We start from the raw sequence: 9,154 nt of genomic DNA on the forward strand, positions 1-9,154 counted from the left end.
TTTTAACGAGCTTGAACCTTGTGGTAACACTGCTCGATTAATCCAGTTGTATGATAAGAATGTCTCATATGAAAATGGCAACTTTTAGAGTTTTGCCCCACATCTTTTCTTTATGCAAGTTAGGAGACGACCGATCCTACGAGTTTAAAGGGTTAGAGGTCCTAAAAATTTAAAAAATAAATAGTCGCTCTTTGCTTGCACTCCAAAAGGTTTGTATGCCCCCAGGTATAAAACATAGTTTCAAGGTTACCTCTACTTCTATCTTCCAAAACATTTGTTTTACCGAGAGAGGCCTACCTCTTACAGGTCACCCAAAGATTGTTCTATTCACAACGCAAACAAAACACTTCTTCGGCAATGTTTACCGAAATAAACAAAGGTGAACGGATGATATAGTGAGACCATCCCTGACATAACTTTGACAAGAGAATCTTGTTCTAGAATAACCCTCTTTTCCACTGACAGACGGGGTACAGACTAGTCATATTCTCCCGTGGAAACCTACCCTATACCCGAAGTTTTCCTGCCGAAGCAGACCAGGATGCATGCCCCCTGGGTTTCAGTCATATCCCTCCGAATTACTCGCGCTCATCGGGAGGACGGACTGGAGATTGAGACATTTCTTCCGTGAAAATACCATTTAGGGATGGTATATGACTATTTGCTATGCATGATCCGGGAAATGAAAGCTGGTCCACGAGCTTGACCACTCTTCCTTCGTGCGGAAAACACATCACTCTAAAGAGTGATGAGACAATGGCTCTCATGCAATAAATATAGTCTCCTCCAAGGAGTAGATTATAATCTAGGGGTCCTTGAACTACCATTACGTTCATGCGAACGGTTTTCCTTCTCAATGTTATGGGCACATCGGGAAGGATCCCTAAAGTTCGACTGGTTCCTTTATCAAAGCCTGTCATATTTCTCATCTCAGGCAAAAGCAATGGTGAACCAAGCGCTTTCCAAGAAGTTGAGGAAAGGATACCCACAGAAGCCGCCTCATCTATGATGGTACCAGCCATAACCATTCTATATATTTGAACGATAATTTAGAATGGTACGCTTGTTGGTAAACGGGGTTTGCCTAGTTGATTCCAGTCGAAGGAGACAACTAGGTTGCTTGGAGGTGGGACCGAATAGACGGCCGGGTACGACCCTGACGAACTTCCTTCCTGCGGTAAAGGAACGGGTAAATTGCCCCCATGTTCGTTGGAGTCTGTGCTTATGAAAAGAATTTGGACGGTGTCATCCTTGTTCTCTTCAGTGATTGTATCATCTGAAGATGAAACCTCTGGAGGCAAGACTGGGTCAACTGCCGCCTCGACCTTTTGACTTTCGTCTGGTATGGATCCAGATGGTTTATCTTCAATGATAGGTGATTCAGCCGACCACCTGAGCGGGCCAGCTGGATTTTCAACTAGTGACGGACTCGGCAAGAGTTTTTTATATCCAGGAGGAAGTCGTAACGGTGAAACCGGATGATCATCCAAAACTCTTTTAGCTTCGTCTAAGAAGGGACAACGGTGAACGGCATGATTGCCTTCACACAGTTTACAAGGAAATCTATATTTTCCTTTTTGTCCTGGGACTTCACTTTCACTAGTCGACGGTGTGCTTTCAACATGATCATCAGAGGTTGACGACACTGGGTTGTGCAATCTAGGAGACCAGTCCCTTAATATCCGAGGGATCCAAGGACAATCTCTGCGAAAGTGGTCTCCTTCGCAAATGACACGTGGCGATTTAGGCCGGGTCGGTGCAGTGTGTGGATTTTCGTTAGACGACACTCATTTTCCACCATTCACCTTTGGCTCCTTCTTCTTCTTCTCTTTCTTCTTCTTTTCCTTCCTCTCCTTAGGAACTTGAATTTTGGGGTTACTAGCCCCATCAAGCGAAGAGGAAGGAGGAGAGGAAGAATTAGAGGAAGTAGAAGGTTGGTGGGCAACTCTGGACTCGTCTAATTTCTGATTCAATTGTTCAGGAATAGTGGTGTTCTGAACGACAGAGGTTGAGAAGAGCCATACGGGCAAACCAATTGTCAGTCCTGGAAGTGACAATGTGGCCATATGGGGCACACCAACATCTCCCCAAGAGGAGAAGGGACTAGGATTTCCTTCAAGGGGAATTCCTTGGTTGGTAGACTCCATTTTCTAAACCCAAGATCAACGTAGGAAAGGGTAATGAATATTCCGTTTAAAATAAATTTTTAGATGCTTTGACACAACTTGTTTTTTCAGTTTTTAAGAGTCGAGAAAAAACAAAAGATGACTCTAGTCTCCTTCAAATTTTAATGAGCCTGAAGTGACAAGTGCTCAGATGGACCTTTTCCGTTAAGGAGTCTGAAAAGGAATGAAAGGGACTGCTCTGGAGATCTAGGTAGAGGGAGTACCAAACCAATCGCAAAACTGCAGAATAATTTTTACGGTACGGAAGTCAATCTTCCCGAATGCTGTGTTCAGTGCATTGCGATCGATAGGGCGGCAGACACGGCTTCCTATGGATAAAGGATTTAAGCCTATAGGGGTCTCCCAAAATATACTCTATGGTACGTGGGAGCACAAGTCCGTACTGGCACTTATCGTCTCAAAGTGGAGGAATCACCCAACCATCAATGAGTACAACAGTTACCAGGCTTTACGACGCCGAAATACGTCTCTAGCCTAGACCTCTAAATGTTGTGCGTTAAGTTCCAAAGCGTTGTCAGATTCATTGAATTTATTTTAAGTTGATCTTGCTTATGAAGTTTTCCTTTTGGGATCACCACGAGATGTAGATGTAATTCCTAAATGCAATCTAAAGATGATAAAAAACTTGTATCTCTTTTGTGCAATGAAAATCCTAGCTACTAAGGGAAAAGAAAGACACAATCTTTTCACAAAGAGCAAAGAGAACACTGTAAATGCACTTTCCTAAATCAAGCCAAACAGACTGTCAATATGCAAATGCACATGCATGTATTTGTTTTCGACTTTCTTAGTATTGATGCTAAAAAGAAAGTTGATGTAAAAATCTGAATTTTCTTTCAAGCGACAAACACAAACAAGCTTCTTTTCGAAATCAAAAGATAAAGACGATTACGACACTTTAAGATTTTGAAATAAATACTCGTTTTTGACACTAGAAAGTCACAAATTCAGACCAAAGCCAATAGTACAAGTATAATCGACCATCAACAGCAATCAAACTTTCTCCTATGATCGAAATCGACACTTGCGACAGATCTAAATCAAAGGATGACAGTACGACTATTCTACTATTGCAATGGAAAACTGTAAATGACTCAACAAACACAAAAAAAACATCTACAGTTCTTTTGTACAAAGGAGGCATAATAACAGCAAGGAAAAGGGGTTTTGAACAGACATATATTGATCACGGGCAGCAAAATTCAGAGACAAAACTGGAAAGAATGAAGCACAAGAACCTCAGCTGCACAGGACTAGTCTAATCAGCGCACCTGTAACACAGAGAAACTGGATTGCAGCGCAGGTTGCCCTTTCGGGAAGTGTGTTGAAATGTAGGAACTCTTAACAGTACCTGCACTGGGCCAGAAACGCGAATCTGTCTGGGTTCTGGGTCACAGTTTGCAGTTCAGTCTTTGGTTTTTGGCCGAGTAAAAGAAATCAGTAATGCACGATCAGGGGTAGATCTAAGGAGGGTCTAAGAGCTATCACAAGGGCAATCAGATCATTTGTGAATCAGCTGTTCAAATCATAAACAAATCCAGTGAATGGATTGAAGCAACAGATGTCTACTTTGCATTTTTTATGGCAAATGCAGTTCGAATGCTACTTATAAGTTTATGAAACAAACAACAAAGAGATACACAAACAAACTAATTAGACATTCTCCCCAGCGGAGTCGCCATTTTGTCACCTGGAAAAGTGTCTATTTAGAACTGCTCTATCCCACTAAGGTGTGACAACCGCCTTAGAAACAAACAGAGAAAAAACTACTTTTGTATTTCCTTTATGAACAATAGACAGAGAGGAATAGAAAGAACCAACCTGTGTCTTGCTCTAATCCTTTGATCCAATCCCTCTCTTCTTTGACAGCTTCCAGCTACTTGCTCTCTTACTTGCCCAGCTTCACCAAGTACCTGTAAGATCACAGAAGAAGAAAACTATACAAAGACATGGATCTATATTCATAAACAACTTAGGATCAGATTTAAGTTAACCATACAAATGTAACAAGCATCAATGATACATATGCATGGAGGAAAAACTCAAATAGTTTTTATTGATATAACAAGAAGATACAGGAAGAGTTACAACCGATGGTTCCTGACCCACCATCAACCTCCCAGCAAAGAAGCCCCTCTTCACCTCCAACAAAGCATAAATCACCCAATACTCTGATCTTTGTCTCAAAACCAACAACAATTCCTTACAATGTGCAAAATTCCAGCCTTTGGATCTCTGGGATGAGGGATCCATATATAGATGTATGCAAGGAGGATGAGTCAGCTTGTGATTTGACTAGTGTCTTCTCTCTGTCAGTTCTTGCTTCCACTTGGAGACTGAAGGCCTCTTACTCATCCTTGGTCGAATTCAGTGAGGCAAGTGTCATAGGAGAAGATTCTGGAAGCTTCCATTGTCTTTCCACCTCGCGGAATGGCACTGCCATTTGTCATTTATCGCCCAACGCACCCTCATAGTGCATTTAGGTGCGTTGCAACGCACCTAGCTAGTGTGTTTAGGTGCTATGAAACGCACCTAGCCAGTGTAGCAGCTGAAGTGATCCTGTTTTGACTTATTCTGAGCAGTTTCTAGTGGAGAACTTCTGGGAGAAGCTGTAATTTGTTGACCTTGTTCCTTTAGGAGTTAGAACAACACTTTTAGGGACTTAGGAGCCCTTGGTTTATGGACATTTCATGCTTGGAGCTGCAAGGCACAAAAATGTCTATAACAGTTGCCCCCTAAAGTATGAGGCCATTGATCGGGTGAAATGATTTATTATGAGGATCCGAAGTTCTTTCAATGCTGGGAGGAGACCTGTAATAAGATACAATACAATACATTATCTTCATACTGTTTTCATGATCTAGCTGAGGCGGGCATTCCCATGCTCAACTTTATAAATTCATTTTCATGTACATAGGACAGACAATCGTCTGATTGTAGACTGATGATTCTGATAGAGCCATCATCCTTTTGGTAGGATGATTATCTGTGCTGCAATGCTGTACATTTTAATGTCTTTATTTCCCTGAATATATATCGCAGCCCAGATGGATGAAACTAGATCCGGGGTCTTCAATCTCATCCAATCTTCACTCGAAGTACAAGTCGATCCATGCAAGAAATGTTTTGAAGTCGAACATGGAAAGACATCGCTTGATTAATAGTCAATGATGTAAACTATTAACAAGCGCGAGAGGAATCACCGATAATGATAATGACCCTCAAGGTACTATAGTACAATTCACGTGGTGTGAATAGAGGACTTGGCGTCGAACACCACGCAAAATCTTTCGATCGAAGGCCATTGATGTAAACCTATCGCCGGAAGTGAGAAACTTGCCATTAAGGCATGCAAGCTTCAAAGTATTGAATGGGGTGTTCCTAGACCAACTTCTTGGATAATGAGCTGATGTCGACAAGAAGTGATCCGTCAAAGGAGGGCCTAAATGAATCCCACATCAATGACAAAAAACGGAGCAAATGATTTTGATGGAGGTGAAATTGATCTGATGATATACGGTTTAGGGTGGCGGTCATGAAAGTATGGAGTATAATGTATGGTAGTGGGTGGGACACAGGTGACTTCTCTGGATGACTTCTCTTGAACATGTCGGTGACACTAATGTGATGGATTGGTAGCATTAACCCCAAATGTGGATGGTATGATGTGGCCATGGCAATGTGACCGGTGAATGAAACAACCCAACCCAACTCGGACACGGAGTGGAAGTGTCATGTTCAAGAGCGACTTGCTACCAATAAAGATTCTTTGAGTTTTCTTCCCAATTTTTCCCCAGTCATTGCTGACCAGTACCTCTTTATTTTTGTCAAGCTTGAGGAGGATAACATATGCTTGTTCTATAATTTGCCCTTCGGGCAAACCCATCGCTATGTTTTAATGAGCCTAGCGATAGTGAAACTCGTTCTCGTCTAAAGACAAGTTTGTCGCTATTAATCTTTTTAACTAGTTTAACGACAAAGATAACTCGGTCCTTTTCATTTTTAGAGAGTCTGAAAAGGTACGTAAATGTAACTCCAAAATTCCTTTTTCGTCATCTAATCCCTTAAGTCCGAAAAAGTATAAAACAATACAGAAGGGATGAATTTTCGATAGTTTTAACGAGCCGAACAAAACAAGCGCTCGATCTTTTTGCGTAATAATCCCTCAGGTCCAAAAATATTAAAATCTAGAGGAGGGATAGCACTTCCTGTCCCTTTAATGAGCTGGAGAGGCCAATGGCTGGGCAATCTTTTCATATTTTACGAGTCAGTTGAAAAGAGCTTAAAGAAGGCTCGTCTTTTGAGGAACGAGTGATAAAATGGGTAGCAGCTGATTCCAGGTAAGGCTTGGAATTTTCCAATCATGGCAGTGTCACAAGGATGGCTAGTGAAATCACTCTTCGCAGCTGTTCCTCAAAATGGGTAAACAATCAAATGGAGATGAATGATCGGCCAATGTAAAAGTGGAGGTGACGGTGCAAACACAACCAAGGCTTTAATGGTTGAAGTACTACATTCACGGTGGTTATTTACCGAGGAATAGTTCATTTTTTTACGAGCTTAAACGCGGGTGGAAACATTTGCTCGGTGCGGGTTTATTTTTTAACGAGATTGAACCTTGCGGTAACACTGCTCGATTAATCTAGTCATATGATAAGAATGTCTCATATGAAAATGGCAACTTTTAGAGTTTTTCCCCACATCCTTTCTTTATGCAAGTTAGGAGACGACCGATCCTACGAGTTTAAAGGGTTAGAGGTCCTCAAAATTTAAAAAATAAATAGTCGCTCTTTGCTTGCACTCCAAAAGGTTTGCATGCCCCCAGGTATAAAACAGATTTTCAAGGTTACCTCTACTTCTATCCACCAAAACATTTTTTTTACCGAGAGAGGCCTACCTCTTACAGGTCACCCAAAGATTGTTCTATTCACAGCGCAAACAAAACACTTCTTCGGCAATGTTTACCGAAATAAAAAAAGGTGAACAGATGATATAGTGAGACCATCCCTGACATAACTTTGACAAGAGAATCTTGTTCTAGAATAACCCTCTTTTCCACTCATGGATGGGGTACAGACTAGTCATATTCTCCCGTGGAAACCTACCCTATACCCAAATTTTTCCTGCCGAAGCAGAACAGGATGCATGCCCCCTGGGTTTCAGTCATATCCCTCCGAATTACTTGCCCTCATCGGGAGGACGGACTGGAGATTGAGACATTTCTTGCGTGAAAAGACCATTTAGGGATGGTATATGACTATTTGCTATGCGTGATCCGGGAAATGAAAGCTGGTCCACGAGCTTGACCACTCTTCCTTCGTGCGGAAAACACATCACTCTAAAGAGTGATGAGACAATGGCTCTCATGCAATAAATATAGTCTCGTCCAAGGAGTAGATTGTAATCTAGGGGTCCTTGAACTACCATTACGTTCATGCGAATGGTTTTCCTTCTCAATGTTATGGGCACATCGGGAAGGATCCCTAAAGGTCGACTCATTCCTTTATCAAAGCCTGTCAGATTTCTCATCTCAGGCAAAAGTGATGGTGAACCAAGCGCTTTCCAAGCAGTTGAGGAAAGGATACTCACAGAAGCCCCCTAATCTATGATGGTACCAGCCATAACCATTCTATATATTTGAACGATAATTCGGAATGGTACGCTTGTTGGTAAACGGGGTCTGCCTAGTTGAATCCAGTTGAAGGAGACAACTAGGTTGCTTGGAGGTGGGACCGAATAGACGGCCGGGTACGAATTTGACGAACTTCCTTCCTGCGGTAAAGGAACGGGTAAATTGCCCCCATGTTCGTTGGAGTCTGTGCTTATGAAAAGAATTTGGACGGTGTCATCCTTCTTCTCTTCAGTGATTGTATCATCTGAAGATGAAACCTCTAGAGGCAAGACCAGGTCAACTGCCGCCTCGACCTTTTGACTTTCGTCTGGTATGGATCCAGATGGTTTATCTTCAATGATAGGTGATTCAGCCGACCACCTGAGCGGGCTAGCCGGATTTTCAACTAGTGACAGACTCGGCAAGAGTTTTTTATATCCAGGAGGAAGTCGTAACGGTGAAACCGGACGATCATCCAAAACTCTTTTAGCTTCGTCTAAGAAGGGACAACGGTGAATGGCATGATCGCCTTCACACAGTTTACAAGGAAATCTATATTTTCCTTTTTGTCCTGGGACTTCACTTTCGCTAGTTGACGGTGTGCTTTCAACATGATCATCAGAGGTTGACGACACCAGGTTGTGCAATCTAGGAGACCAGTCCCTTAATATCCGAGGGATGCAAGGACAATCTCTGTGAAAGTGGTCTCCTTCGCAAATGACACATGGCGATTTAGGCCTGGTCGGTGAAGTGTGTGGATTTTCGTTAGACGACACTCATTTTCCACCATTTGCCTTTGGCTCCTTCTTCTTCTTCTTCTCTTTCTTCTTCTTTTCCTTCCTCTCCTTAGGAACTTGGCTTTTGGGGTTACCAGCCCCATCAAGCGAAGAGGAAGGAGGAGAGGAAGAATTAGAGGAAGTAGAAGGTTGGTGGGAAACTCTGGACTCGTCTAATTGCTGATTCAATTGTTCAGGAATAGTGGTGTTCTGAACGACAGAGGTTGAGAAGAGCCATACAGGCAAACCAATTGTCAGTCCTGGAAGCGACAATGTGGCCATATGGGGTGCACCAACATCTCCCCAAGAGGAGAAGGGACTAGGATTTCCTCCAAGGGGAATTCCTTGGTTGGTAGACTCCATTTTCTCAACCCAAGATCAATGTAGGAAAGGGTAATGAATATTCCGTTTAAAATAAATTTTTAGACGCTTTGACACAACTGGTTTTTTCAGTTTTTAAGAGTCGAGAAAAAACAAAAGATGACTCTAGTCTCCTTTGATTTTTAATGAGCCTGAAGTGACAAGTGCTCAGATGGACCTTTTCCGTTAAGGAGTCTGAAAAGGAATGAAAGGGACTGCTA

This window comes from Pinus tabuliformis, chromosome X (assembly GCF_031772625.1).
Source record: "Pinus tabuliformis cultivar Carrire ecotype Pingquan chromosome X, CPIR1, whole genome shotgun sequence".
In the NCBI taxonomy this organism is placed as follows: domain Eukaryota; kingdom Viridiplantae; phylum Streptophyta; class Pinopsida; order Pinales; family Pinaceae; genus Pinus; species Pinus tabuliformis.